Source organism: Danio rerio, chromosome 3 (genome assembly GCF_049306965.1).
Source record: "Danio rerio strain Tuebingen ecotype United States chromosome 3, GRCz12tu, whole genome shotgun sequence".
Classification (NCBI taxonomy): domain Eukaryota; kingdom Metazoa; phylum Chordata; class Actinopteri; order Cypriniformes; family Danionidae; genus Danio; species Danio rerio.
Window position 1 is genome coordinate 1,238,308 of NC_133178.1, and position 15,151 is coordinate 1,253,458.

Below are 15,151 nucleotides of genomic sequence, written 5' to 3' on the forward strand. Positions count from 1 at the left end.
CTAATATCAGTCAACAACATTCTCAGAGTGATCTCAGGATTTACACATACCTGTAAACCAATTACTCATCTTTCTCTTTAGTGGATGTCTGTGTGTAAGAGCAGGCTGCAAGCATTACATATGAGCTCAAAAATATTCATGACCTATCCGAATATGGTCAATATAGACCTTTTAATTTTATTAAACCAATGCAATACCTGGCACCTTTAAAGACCCTACAGAGATTCCTTTAGCATCACAATACTAACATCAGTCAATAACATTCTTAGTTCACTGTAATCTCAGGTCATACACATACCTGTAAACCAGGTAACCATCTCTCTCTCTCTCTCTCTCTAATGTGTGTGTGTGTGGGAGACAGAGCAGGCAGCAAGAGTCACAGCTGACCTCATTAATATTCATGACTAATCCAAATATGGTCAATATGGACCTTCTGATTTTAGGAGTATTTTATAGAGTAATAAATGAGCTTACAAAACCATTTCTGAAGATTTTTTTGAACTTACCTAAACCATAAACTTACTATTTAGACACCCGAGAACAATTGAACTCATTAAACCGATGCAGTATATGACACGTTTAAAGACCCAACAGAGATTCCTTTAGCATCACAATACTAACATCAGTCAATAACATTCTCAGTTCACTGTGATCTCAGGATTTACACATAACTGTAAACCAGGTAACCATCTCTCTCTCTCTCTCTCTCTCTCTACTGTGTGTGGGGAAAAGAAAGAGCAGGCTACAAGCTGAGCTTATTAATATTCATGACCTATCCAAATATGGTCAATGTGGACTTTCTGATTCTAGGGGCATTTTATAGAGTAACAAATGAGCTTACAAAACTCTTTCTGAAGATTGTTTTACTTACCTAAACCACAAACCTACTATGTAGATATCAGAGAAGAATTTAACTTATTAAACCAATGCAATACATGGCACCTTTAAAGACCCAACAAAGATTCCCTTTAGCGTCACAATACTAACATCAGTCAATAGCATTCTCAGTTCACTGTGATCTCAGGATTTACACATACCTGTAAACCAGGTAACCATCTCTCTCTCTAATGTGTGTGTGTGTGTGGGAGAGAGACAGAGCAGGCTGCAAGAGTCACAGCTGACCTCATTAATATTCATGACTGATCCAAATATGGTCAATATGGACCTTCTGATTTTAGGAGTATTCATTCATTCATTCATTTTCTTTTCAGCTTAGTCCCTTTATTAATCCAGGGTTACCACTGTGGAATGAACCGTCAAAAATTCAGCATGTTTTTACTCAGCGGATGCCCTTCCAGCCGCAACCCGTCTCTGGGAAACATCCACGCACATACACTACAGAAAATTTAGCCTACACAATTCACCTGTACCGCATGTCTTTGGAATGTGGGGGAAACCGGAGCACCTGGAGGAAACCCAGAGGAACACAGGGAGAACATGCAAACTCCACACAGAAACGCTAACTAATCCAGCCGAGGCTCAAATCTGCAACCTTCTAGCTGTAAGGGGACAACACTACCTACTGCACCACTGTGTCGCCCTCTAGAAGTATTTTAAGGAGTAATAAATGAGCTCATAAAAGCATTTCTGGAGATGTTTTGAAATAATCTAAACCATGAACCTACTATGTAGCTTTCGGAGAACGTCATAATTGAATCACTGAAGTGTTTGACACCTTTAAAGACCCTACAGAGCTTCCTTTAGCGTAACATTACTAATGTTAGTCAACAACAATCTCAGAGTGATCTCAGGATTTACACATACCTGTAAACCAGGTAACCATCCCTCTCTCTCACCCTCCCTCCTCCATTAAACCCTCTGAAACCCGTATCAGCTTCCTTCAGATGTTTCTGCTGCACAATCGGGGTAACTGGACCCCTGGCGGAGGCCGCAGATATGAGTGCGGCACACAATGGCGCATTGATGGCGGTTTCTGCTGCATTCTCCGCAGCTGCAGAGGAATCCGTCCAAGAGTCCGGCGGACGCACAAAAGCCGGATTGATCAGCGGAGACGCGCGCCTGACGCAGCTGCAGCGCTTTATTAGGAGACGCTGGAGCGCGGGGCAGCAGGGGTCACGGCCGCCATTAACCCTCCATAAGACCAGCGCATGCTAATGAGCGCCTCATTAATATTCATAAATATGCGGGAGAATGTACAGGATTGTCGGGTGACGCAATTCTGTTCACACACAGTAGAAGTCAAAATTATTAATTCATTCTTCTTCAGATATTTCCTAAATTATATTGAACAGATTCAGGAAATTTTCACAGTATTTTCTTTAATATTTTTTCTTCTGGAGAAAGTCTTATTTGTTTTATTTCGGCTAGAATAAAAGCAGTTGTTAATTGTTTTAAACCATTTTAAGGTCAATATTTTTAGCCCGGTTTAGCAATATTAGTTTTGTATTGTCTCCAGAACAAACCACTGTTATACAATAACTTGCCTAATTACCCTAAATTTACCCTAATTACCCTAGTGAAGCCTTTAAACGTCACTTTAAGCTGTATAGAACTGTTGAAGAATATCTAGTCTAATATTATTTACTGTCATCATGGCAAAGATTAAATAAATCAGTTATTAGAGATGAGTTATTAACATTATTATGATTAGAAATGTGCTGAAAACATCTCTACGTAAACAGAAACAAAGGGGCTAATAATAATTCAGAAGGACTAATAATTCTGATATACTCTATATACAAGCATAATACAATAATACAAGCTGTGTTGAATGATTTAAGTGTCACAATGAAATTACAAAAAGTAAACTACAGGATTATTTTCCATTTTATGTCATTTATTTACATTAATTATAATGCATCATGCCTTAAAGAGTGTAAATAAACTGACTAGTTCTGTTTACATCAGAGAAGCACATTATTATTAGTAGTATTATATACAAATACAGGAGTCAACATTTTAATTGAATTAAAAGCCTTTTAGATAATTACACTTTACTTGAATACCTTAAATATTGCAAATAAATTAAACAATTCTGTATAAATAAATCCAGAGAGGCAGGTCATTAGTTTCTGATGCTGTTATACAAGTAGTCAACGTTTGAACCTTTCATCAAAGACATCCAACAACTACTGAAAAACACCTAATGTTGTCTTCAAATGACACACTTCACATATTGCTGCATGATTTAGCAGAGCATTTTTAATTTTAGACACATTTATCAGGACTATTGATGAAACAATAAATTGAGTGGGAATTTAGTTAATGAAAAATGTAAGATATACACTTAGAGAAGCAGATTGTGTGTGAACATGCACTAAACATATCTGTTAATTAGCAAGGATGCATTTTTTTGTGTTTATTTGTAGTTGTGAATTGCAGTATGGGATGTTGATCTCTGCTCTGTCCACTTTTGATGTTAATAGTTCAACATAACTTTCCTAGAGATGGGTTGCGGCTGGAAGGGCATCCGCTGCGTAAAAACGTGCTGGATAAGTTGGCGGTTCATTCCGCTGTGGCGACCCCGGATTAATAAAGCGACTAAGCTGACAAGAAAATGAATGAATTCAACATTACAGTTCAACAAAGTGACTTTTATTGACACTTAAGTGGTCTGAAATAATGAGAATTAATAATATCTAGAGAAATAAGTCTGTAAAATGACAGTAAATGTGCTGCAGGGCTTCTGTAGAATAATATACAACACCAACACAGACAATACAGCACTGCACACATGACAAATAAAGTCCCACAATGCAATTCAAAAGCATACACATTTACAAAAACATGGATCACAAAATACAGAAACCTCTCGACTTTCCTGATCAATCTGTGTTTGCGTTTGTGTTTAATATATGAGAGTGTAGTCTATGTTATCCACTCTAAAAAAATACGGGTTATTTTTTCTACCCAAATCTTGGGTTGAGGCATTTTGGCTAATTTTTGGCGGTTATCAGAGTCTTGGGTAGTTTTAATCCAGCTCTTTGGGTTAAATCAACTCACAGCAGGGGCTGACTGGGATACCACATATTATGTGCTAATTTGCTTAAATGCAATAAAAATAGTGTAGCATAAACGCAGATTCTGTGCGTGATTAGATGATTAAAATGAGATTTATGCTCATAGCAGCCCTTACTCAGACCTTTCTGAATTAAAAAATGTCATACTAGCACCGTTTGTACACCTGTAATCAAAGCTGCACATCCCCCACAGTGATGCCGAGTCAAAACAACACAACTGCTGGGTCATCTTTCACAGGCTTTTTTGGATCAAATTAACATATTTAAGTAAAAATAACCAGTTATTGGGTAGAAAAACAAACCATTTATGGGGTTAAAAAATAATAACTCAACAGTAGGGTTAAAAACAACCCAATTCGGGTAGTTTTTAGCCCTGTGTTTTTTAGAGTGTATGCTGTGCTTCTATTTTAGGTGTGACTTTAACTTTCTGTCAGGGGTCTGCAGATGAAAAATAGCCATTGTTGGCTTAATTCTGGCACATTTTACAGTAATGTTTATTAATGTGCATTGAACCTGTAAACAAATAAACTAAACTCTTGAATTACAGATTGTTTTAGTGTATATATGATAGATATATATGGACAAATGGCCAATAAAGTGTCCTGACCCTGATTAGAATTAAAGAAGCTTCATTTATATTGTCTAACCATTGAGCTTTCTATTGGTTTGAAATAGCAAGTCAAGTAAATGACTTTTGAGTAGAATTAAGTTACTTTTCAGACAATGTAATTAGAAAAGTAATGTAAATACATTTTTAATGATGTAGTAATTACTTTTTTTAAGTTGAACTAATTAGTTTTAGTTCTTAACTATGCTACAAACTTGTGAATTTTTAGTTGAACGTACTGTATACACACTGTAAGCAACATCTGTACATTACAGTGTCCTATATTTTATTATTCAAGTTGTTTTCTTCATTTATTTATGCTTTTTAATTGCATTATGTGACCTTGATTTTTCCTTTAGCAACTTCTGATATCAAAAATCTTAAAAAAGTGACCTTTTCCCGACTTTTTTAATGAATAAATGACAGTTAAAAAGGTAAACTGCCAGCACTTTTCTGCTATTGTACACATGTATTTCATTATATATTACTTCTTACACAACATATGACTTCAAACTATTAAAATCATCAACAACAGATACTTTTAATGTTGAAAAGATTGAAAAAGTCAACAAAATAAAGATCATTTGACGTGATTAATAACCATAAATAAACAGAAAACACTCATGAATCACAAAATACAGAAGCTAATTAACTGATTTTATCTGAGTGTAGTTCCTATAAATAATTAAGAAGTATTATAAATAAAAACAAAGCAAATTATGGTTAATTTTAGGTCATTTTATTCTGTTATTAACTTTAAATACTGAACAGAAATTCAATGCAGACCAGCAGCATATGCATTTCTCTTCACATTGCAGTGATTTCTGTTTGTTTCTGAAATATATGACGTGATTAAAGCAGTGTTACAAAGCAAAACTTAATCAAACAATGCTGGGTTGTATTAACTTATTGTTGGGTTAAATATGGACAAAATAAATGCATTTCAATTTAAATTACACTTTTTAACTCGCTATAAATTATATTTTAATTATATAAATTATATTTTTCAACAGTGGTTGTGTTTGTCCATATTTGATCCAATGCTGGGTTAATTATAAATAACTGCAATTAAATTACGTAACAATTTAATTATTATTTTTTTTTTAGAGTATAAAAGTTTTAATTGCCATGTCATTGAAAAGCACTACATAAATCACTGATCAATATTAGTATACTCTTATATAATATAATAAAGTGATTTATAAATATTCAGCATCAATAGTTGTTGGAGAATAAATCAAGATCCTATAATGCAATTCATAAGCAGAAATAAACAACAACAAAACAAAAAACATGAACCACAATCAGCATAGTGTGTAATTAATTACACTATTTCTGTTATTAAATTACTTTTCTGCTGAGAAATTAAGGGATTACTTTAATTTTGTGTCTTTTATTTACAGTAAATTGTACATCCTTAAATACTGTAAATCGAACAGTTCTGTATAAATCAATTCAGACAAAATAGGTGCTCACACTGATCAAGAAATGAACTGAACATGCTTAAAACCATAAATGCAGTGAGATATTAGTCAATATAAACTCAGAGATGAATAATTATAATTTGTCAGTGCTGATTTGTTTTATATTTTGAAAAATTTTACATGCATAAAACATTTTGATGCATAAAATGCTTAAAAAAATTATAATTTTTAAAAAATAAATTCAAAGATCCTGTTTAGAATTAGTTGTTTAATTTCTGTTGTCAACGCATTGGGATTTATATGGGTTTTAAGCAGCAATAAGTCAAGTAATTAGATTACTTATGGAGTAATTAAGTTACTTTTCAGACTAAGTAATTAAAATAAGTAATTTTGCAAGCCATTTACCCAGCGCTGACTGACACAAAGTCACCAACACTGTAAAATAAGTACACTTAATAAAACTGTGTCCTGTATTTTGTGATTCGTGCTTTTTCTGTTGATGTAAAGTGTGTAAAGTGTCTTTTCTGCACATTATTAATAGTGTGCAGTGCTGTATTGTCTGGGTTGGTGTTGTGTATTACACTACAGTCTCCTTGTCATAAACTGCAGCACTTATTGACTTTTTTCTATTATTTCTTATACATTATATTATTATTTTAAATGACTAAAATCTCAATAGAAGTCAATTTGTCCACTTCTGATGAGGAAAGTTCAACTCTACAGTTCAACAGAGCAGAGATCAACATCCCATAATGCAATTCACAACCGCAAATAAACACAAAACACACACAGAAACTGCTCACTACAGGATAATTTTAGGCTAATGCGTACTATTTTAATTAATAATGAAAAGAGGGATTAAGAGTAACTATGTTGGGCAACGCAGTGGCGCCAGTAAGTAGTGCTGTCGCCTAACAGCAAGAAGGTTGCTGGTTCGAGCCTCGGCTTGGTCAGTTGGCGTTTCTGTGTGGAGTTTGCATGTTCTCCCTGCGTTCGTGTGGGTTTCCCCACAGTCCAAACACATGCGCTATAGTGGAATTGGGTAAGCTAAGTTGTCCGTATGAGTGTTTATGGATGTTTCCCAGAGATGGATTGCAGCTGGAAGGGCATCCACTGCCTAAAAACACATGGTGGATTAGTTGGCAGTTCATTCCACTGTGGCGACCCCGGATTAATAAAGGAAATAAGCCCAAAAGAAACTGAATGAAGGAATGAATGAATGAGTAACTATGCTATTGTATTTAATGTATCACTTGCTTTAAACACTGTAAATATATTCAACAGTTTTCTACACCCTAAAAATGCTGGGTGGTTTTAACTGAATGTTGTGGTAAAAACTGGACAAACTCTCGTATACTGTAATTTGTCCACATTTGACCCAACAATGGGTTAAAACACTTTGGATTTTCTAAAGTGTATAATCAATACTGAGAAGCAGAATAATTGTGTTTTCTTCACACACACACACACACACACACACACACACACACACACGCACACACACACACAAACACACACACACACACACACACACACAGGTTTTAAGTTTTTCTATATATTACGTTCAACTTTTACCCTATTTTGCAGAATAATATTGTTTTTTACTAAATAATGTTTTGTTTACATTAATATAAATCAAAATAATACTATAAAAATAACTATTTACAAAGCACTTTTAATTTTATTCATAAAAAATCCTTGTAATAAACTGATCGGGGTGTCCACAGCGGAATGAACCGCCAACTTAACCAGCATATGTTTTACGCAGCGGATGCCCTTCCAGCTGCAACCCAGTACTGGGAAACACCCATACATACTCATACACTACGGCCATTTTAGTTCATCAATTCCGCTATAGCGCATGTGTTTTGACTGAAACCGGAGCACCCGGAGGAAACCCACGCCAATACGGGGAGAACATGCAAACTCCACACAGAAATGCCAAGCCAGGACTCAAACCAGTGACCTTGGTTCATTTTGCTGTGGCAGCCTAATGAGAAAACGTAAGTATTTTACGTTTTGCCAGTTTAGTGGCTAATTTATACGAATTCAGTCGTACGAAGTTGTACGATTTTAAAAAGGAGGCGTGGCACCCAACCCCACCCCTAAACCCAACCGTCATTAAGGGGTGAGCAAATCGTACTAAATTGTACGAATTAGATTGTACGGATTCATATGAATTAGCCACTAAATCAAAAAGTTACGAATTGTCGTGAGATTGCGTTGGCTGTGGTGACCCCTGATTAATAAAGAGACTAAGCCGAAAGGAAAATGAATGAATGAAATGCAAATGAAAGCCCATTTTAATATTATTTTCCATGTTTGATTAACTGATTGATGCTGAATGATCTCTACAGCTGTTCTTCATCAGTGTGTCCACACCTGAGCATCTGAGTGCAGGTGCACGATACTAAACTTTAATCTTAGTTTATGGACTGAGATTATGTTCATGAGTTATACTTTAATGAGTTTATGGACTGAATCACTGAACAATTAATCTGCGCACACACACTACAGTCATAGGTTTGGAAACAGATTGGGTTAATGTTTTAAAAGAAGCCAATTCTGCTCACCAAGGCTGCATTTATTTGAACAGAAATACTGAAATAAAACTGCTTAATTGTGAAATATTGTTACAAATTAATAAAGTCATTATATTTTTTTGACTCAAAGCTGAATTTTCATCATTGTTACTGCAGAAATCATAAAGAAATTAAATAATTTATTGCTACAGAATCACTAATAATTCTTACAATTATCAGTGCAGAAAAGGAAAATGCCATACATATTACTGTTCAACAATTCATTTTCTTTTCGGCTTAGTCCCTTTATTAATCAGGGATCGCCACAGTTGAATGAACCACCAACTCATCCAGCTTATGTCTACGCAGTGGAACATCCATTTACACATACACTATGGACAATTTAACCTATCCAATTCCCCTATTGCGAATGTGTTTGGACTTTGGGGGAAACCCACGCCAACACGGGGAGAACATGCAAACTCCACACAGAAACAACAACTGACCCAGCGGGGACTCAAACCAGAGACCCTCTTGCTGTGAGGTGAATGTGCTACCCACTGCGCCACCCCTATTTGACTATTAGCTTAATCATTTATATAACTATAAAAAGAATGCTCAAAATAATAATAATAACAAACTTATTTTGTTTAACTAACATCATAAATGTATTTAACATAGTTTATCCTGAAGCCAATACAGTTTTGTATTCTCATCTCTTGCACTCTGCAATGCTGGGTTGTTGGAACCCAAATTTGGGTAAAATATGGACAAACCCAAAAATTGGGGTTAATAAAACGTACTCATTTTACATTTTTAATTCAAATTATTTAATTATAAATTATATTTCTTATAGACTACTTAGTTAAGTTTATTATTTAGCCAACAAATAGCAAAACAGATAATAGGTTTAAAAAGTACATTAGTAAGTTTAGTGTTCAACTAGATGCTAATAAACGCAAGCGCTGCATTTATTTCTGAGAGTAAAAGACAGATCATATGATTTTATAACCATAAAGCTTTATACAAGTAAATAATAATCAGCTTTGTAAAAATAAAACATGAGTGAAAATGTTTACAAGCAATGTTTTCCCCCCAATTTCTGTATATAATAGTGTTAATAACTCATCTCTAATAACTGATTTATTTTCTCTTTGTCATGATGACAGTAAATAATATTAGACTAGATATTCTTCAAGACACTTCTATACAGCTTAAAGTGACATTTAAAGGCTTCACTAGGGTAATTAGAGTAACTAGGCAGGTCAGGGTAATTAGGCAAGTTATATAGCGATGGTTTGTTCTGTAGACAGTCTAAGAAATATTTAGCTTAAAGGGGCTAATAATATTGTCCTTAAAATGGCTTAGAAAAAATTAAAAACTGCTTTTATTCTAGCCGAAATAAAACAAATCAGGCTTTCTCCAGAAGAAAAAATATTATCAGACATACTGTGAACATTTCCTGAATCTGTTCAACATCATTTGGAAAATATTTAAAAAAGAAAAACAAACTCAAAGAGGGGCGAATAATTCTGACTTCAAATGTATATATATATATGTGTGTGTGTATGTTTCCCCGGCTCTAAGGGTGTGTCAGGTGAATCTCCCCCACAGGTAAGGAGTGTGAGCATCAGCAGAATCATGAGCTCATGATCGCTCCAGCAGTGTGTCTGACCTTTGTGAGCGCGCTCAGTGTCTCCGAGCAGGAATTCCCCACAGCGGACAACAGGACAAAACCTCTCACTGCTACATGATCAATCCTCCACCCACTGCCCGCTGCACTTCCTGTCTCACACACACACACACACACAAGCAGAGCCAGTGCCATCAGGTGTGTGTGTGTGTGTGTGTCATGGGACATGCGTGTCCTCCTATTGACCTTCTGACCTCACAAACATCTTTCTCTGACATCCCAGAGACCATCTCCAACGGCAACCAGCCACATCATCACTGTCACATGCTGCATGACTGCACACACACACACACACACTTTCTCGCTCACACAAACATATTGATTCACATTTATACACACATTTAAACACACAAACACATTTAAATACACACACAAACACACACACACACACTTTCTCATACTCACACACACATTAAAAACACACATGCACATTTAAACACACAATCAAACAAACACATTTAAGTACATACACACAAGCATACTATCACAAAAACACTCTCTCACACTTCCACACACACACTGATTCATTTTCATGCGCAAACACACACACATACTATCACGCACTCTCTCACTTAAACATACACACACACTGATTCACAATTGATGGCACAAAAACACACTCATAAAATCACAAACACACACTCTAACACTTACACACACACACTTACATTTTCATGCACAAACACACACATATCACATAAACACACTCTCTTGCCCTTACACACATTGAATTACATTTTCACACACGAACCCAAAATCATACAATCACATACACACTCTCTCTCTCACACACACCGATTCACATTTTCATGCACAAACTCAAACACACACACACAATCAATCTCTCTCTCACACACACACACAATTCACATTTTGATGCAGAATAACACACACATCACATAAACACACTCTCTTGCACTTACACACATTAAATTATATTGTCACGAACAAACACACACTCATACCATCACATACACACTCTCTTACACTTACACACACCAACTCACATTTTCACACACAAACACACACTAATTCACATTTTCATGGACAAACACACACTCATACCATCACATACACACACGTCGCATCACATTGCATATACACACACATACTCTCTAAACTTACACATCACAATTCACATTTTCACACACAAACACACTCATACCATCACATAAACACACACACTAATTCACATTTTTACGCACAAACATACTCATACACACTCTTTCACACAATTTCCATTTTCACACACAAACACACTCATACCATCACAAATACACACAAACACTCATTAAATACAATCTCTCATGCTCACACACACACACACCAATTCACATTTTTACGCACAAACACACTCATACCATCACATAAACACACACACACACACCAATTCACATTTTTACGCACAAATACACTCATATCATCACATAAACACACACACACCAATTCAGATTTTTACGCACAGACACTCATACCATCACATAAACACACACACACACCAATTCACATTTTTACACACAAACACACTCATACCCTCACATAAACACAAACACACACACACCAATTCAGATTTTTACACACAAACACACTCATACCCTCACATAAACACACACACACACCAATTCACATTTTTACGCACAAACACACTCATACCCTCACATAAACACACACACACACACTTATTCACATTTGCACACACACACACACACACACATGATCCTATAAACTGCGCACAACACTAAGCACCAGCAGTTTTAGTTTGCTGAAGCATCAGTTTGTAACAGAATAACTCAGCCTCCTCATGATCTCCTCTTCGCTGCTCATTCAGGCAAAACTGCAGTTTAAAAGCGCTGATAAACAAAACTCCAACTATGGCACACACACTCCCTTGATCAGAGATGAATTGATGAAATTAATTATGTTTTTGTGTGCGTATTTCTTTATTAAATCACGCAGACGCGCGCAGTTTTATCTCTGCGGTAATGCGGATCATAATAAACTCGTGATTAAAAAACTAATTACACTGTCGCACGAACATGCGCGCATTAACAACGAACACACGAGTCATTTCGATAAATATACAGCTCAGAAATTACATTAAACATTTATAAGATATCAAAAACGGTCAAGAGAAACGAATTTATTTATGTTTTTATAAAGCGCATTTGCGAGTCGCTCAAAAAACTGTATAGTATGAACATAATAATGTTTAAAAAACACGAAATACTGATACAAATAATACTGTTAATAATAAAAACATTGTTATTTGTATTAAATAGCTTGTGGATATCCAGAAATAATGCGTAATTCTAACCCGACAGATGATCTAAAATCATTTCGTCAGTCTCTTATTTGATAGACTACAAATGCATAAAAAGTAAAACGCGTTTTCGTATTTATTAAATTGGTTTTAGTTTTTTTTAATTAAATTATAATATTATAATAAAATAATCAATTGTATTTTTATTACTGACATGCACGCATAATAAACGCGCTATACAAATGCGCATACACATTACGCACCTGCGCGTTTGGGTTATTTCCATTTAAATAAATTCAACTACAAAACCCCAAAACAAAAAGTTTAAAAACATTTTAATTTCTGAATTTAAAAAATAAACAAAATCAATCATTTAAAAATTGTAGGCAGGGTTGTATTAACCCAACGCTGGGTCAAATATGGACTCAAAGTTTTTGCATGGCATTTAAATATTTAATCCGTCTGCTGAATTTGTCCATATTTGACAATAATACATCCCAGCTATTTTAGAGCGCATTTCTGATCTCTTCTTTACCATAAAAACGAAACCCCTTGATAAAGCAGAATGGCATTAAACTGGAAATTAATAATAATGTAAACAATTAACTAATAACATATATAAAACAAAACGATTTACACAAATAGCGCAGGACACATTTCCGCGGTATAAAAGAAGCCTCCCTGTTCTGACAGGCGATGCGACACACATAACAAATCACTCTTCTCAAGCAGCCACATTAAATAACAGAAGAAACAATTAACATGCACGCGCATACTAAACAGCACACATTAACAAATGTCCCTCACTGACAAACACCCCCCAGCTTGATGTTTATGTCCTATAAATGCTCGGAGACCGAGTGTCACTTTCTCCAAAGCGGGGTCTCCTCCTTCCCAAAGCCTCCCTAAGAGCAACAGGGCAAAACTCACATCAAAGTGTGCAGCAGGCCTCAGATCCGCGCGCTTTCCCGTGTACATCCACAGACCCGCGAGAACCGAGACATGTGTGCGTGTACGTTTGAAGGGACACCGAGAAAAAGACGCTCTAAAGAGAGACACACGTCTTTTCTCTTTTCTTTTCTTTTTTTATATACACAGAACTGCTTTTTGTTCCTCATTTTTTCATTTAAGAGGGTAATGGAAGGGGGGTGTTCGTTTGATCACATGATTACAATTCACCTGAGATAAAACAAAGGACGCAAAGAAAGGAGCCGAGCGCCGGAGACCGAGACAGAGAGATGCTCTCATGGTCAGGATCCCCTTATCAGAGTCAACATTCATGGATAATGAAAAAGGCAATGATTTTTGGCTTGGGTGGGGGGGCCGTCGTGAGATGGAAATACAAGAGGTTATTGTTGACCAGAACAGCGCGCGTGTTTGTGTGCGTTTGGCCCGTCGTTTGCCTCTCTTCTCGTCTTTCTATATTTTCTACTAAAGCTGTTTAAACGCGTTAAATGCGCTCTCTGTGTGTGTTTATGCGCGCTGATGCAATTATAACACTAACACACATAGCGCGACACGATGCAGGAGTTCATTCCAGTGCTGCGGGCCTGCGCGCGCAGCATGAACACACCACTGCGAGCAAATCTGCAATATTAATGAATATATATAACTAAAGTGTGCACTTTCTGGTTTATAACTGCAGCACCCCGCATACACCACAGTATAAAGTAATCTACAATATTAATGAATATAATAAACAAGAATGTTCACTTTTAGGTTTAAGAATGCAGGCCTGCGCGCGCAGCATCCCGCGAGCACAACACTAGAAACTAAACTCCAATATTAGTTAATATATTCAATTAAAATGTACACTTTCTGGTTTAAAACTGCAAGTATGCGTGCGCAGCATCCGACATACCCAACACTAGAAACTAATCTACAATATTTATGAAAGTATTCAACTAAAATGTTCACTTTCTGGTTTAAAACTGCAAGTATACGCGTGCGCAGCATCCGACATACCCAACACTAGAAATTAATCTAAATTATTAATTAAAGTATTCAACTGAATTGTTCACTTTCTGGTTTAAAACTGCAAGTATGGGTGCGCAGCATAAAACATACCCAACACTAGAAACTAATCTACAATATTAATGGATGTATTCAACTAAAATGTTCACTTTCTGGTTTAAAACTGCAGGAATGCGCGCGCAACACCCTGCGGATAACTTTAAAAACAATTCCGCAATCAGCTAAAACTGAAAAGTTCAGTTGATTAATGAATGTAGGCATGCGCAAAATATTATAAATGCGCACACACATCTATTTAATACATTAAAACTAAGGCTAAATGTTCACTTTCACCATTTTGGGGAAAATGAAAATTCAGTGTCCCCCTTAAGTGGCCAGCTTTAGGGCAATAGGTGACCCTCCATAAGTAGCATAAAATCGTAGGCTATTCTGGGCACCCTTTGACATCGCCACGCGTTAAACAGAGAATGGAGAGGTTATTGCGCACAGCAGGTGCGCAGAGTCGCGTCCGCTAATGGCGCTGGAGCTGCTGACAGGTCCGCTGGCGCTCTGCGGGGTGGAAGCGCTCGAAACCCCGCACAACCCCTGATTCACCCTGAGGCACAGCCAGGCCAACAACGGGCCAGTGTGATCGGAAAAGAGTTGAAAGAATCTCCGTGACACCAATGAGGAGCCAAAGACCACCTGTGAA

General features: G+C 36.3%; 1 long non-coding RNA gene across 1 annotated transcript in view; it reads right to left on the minus strand.

Annotated features, from left to right (window-relative positions):
- LOC141381079 (uncharacterized) overlaps nt 1–13,580 on the minus strand; it is a 38,065-nt gene extending 24,485 nt beyond the window's left edge. Inside the window, exon 1 of the long non-coding RNA XR_012400685.1 lies at nt 13,417–13,580. This is a non-coding gene — a long non-coding RNA (uncharacterized lncRNA). The remainder of the gene's footprint in view (nt 1–13,416) is intronic.
- Nucleotides 13,581–15,151: the final 1,571 nt, after the last annotated feature.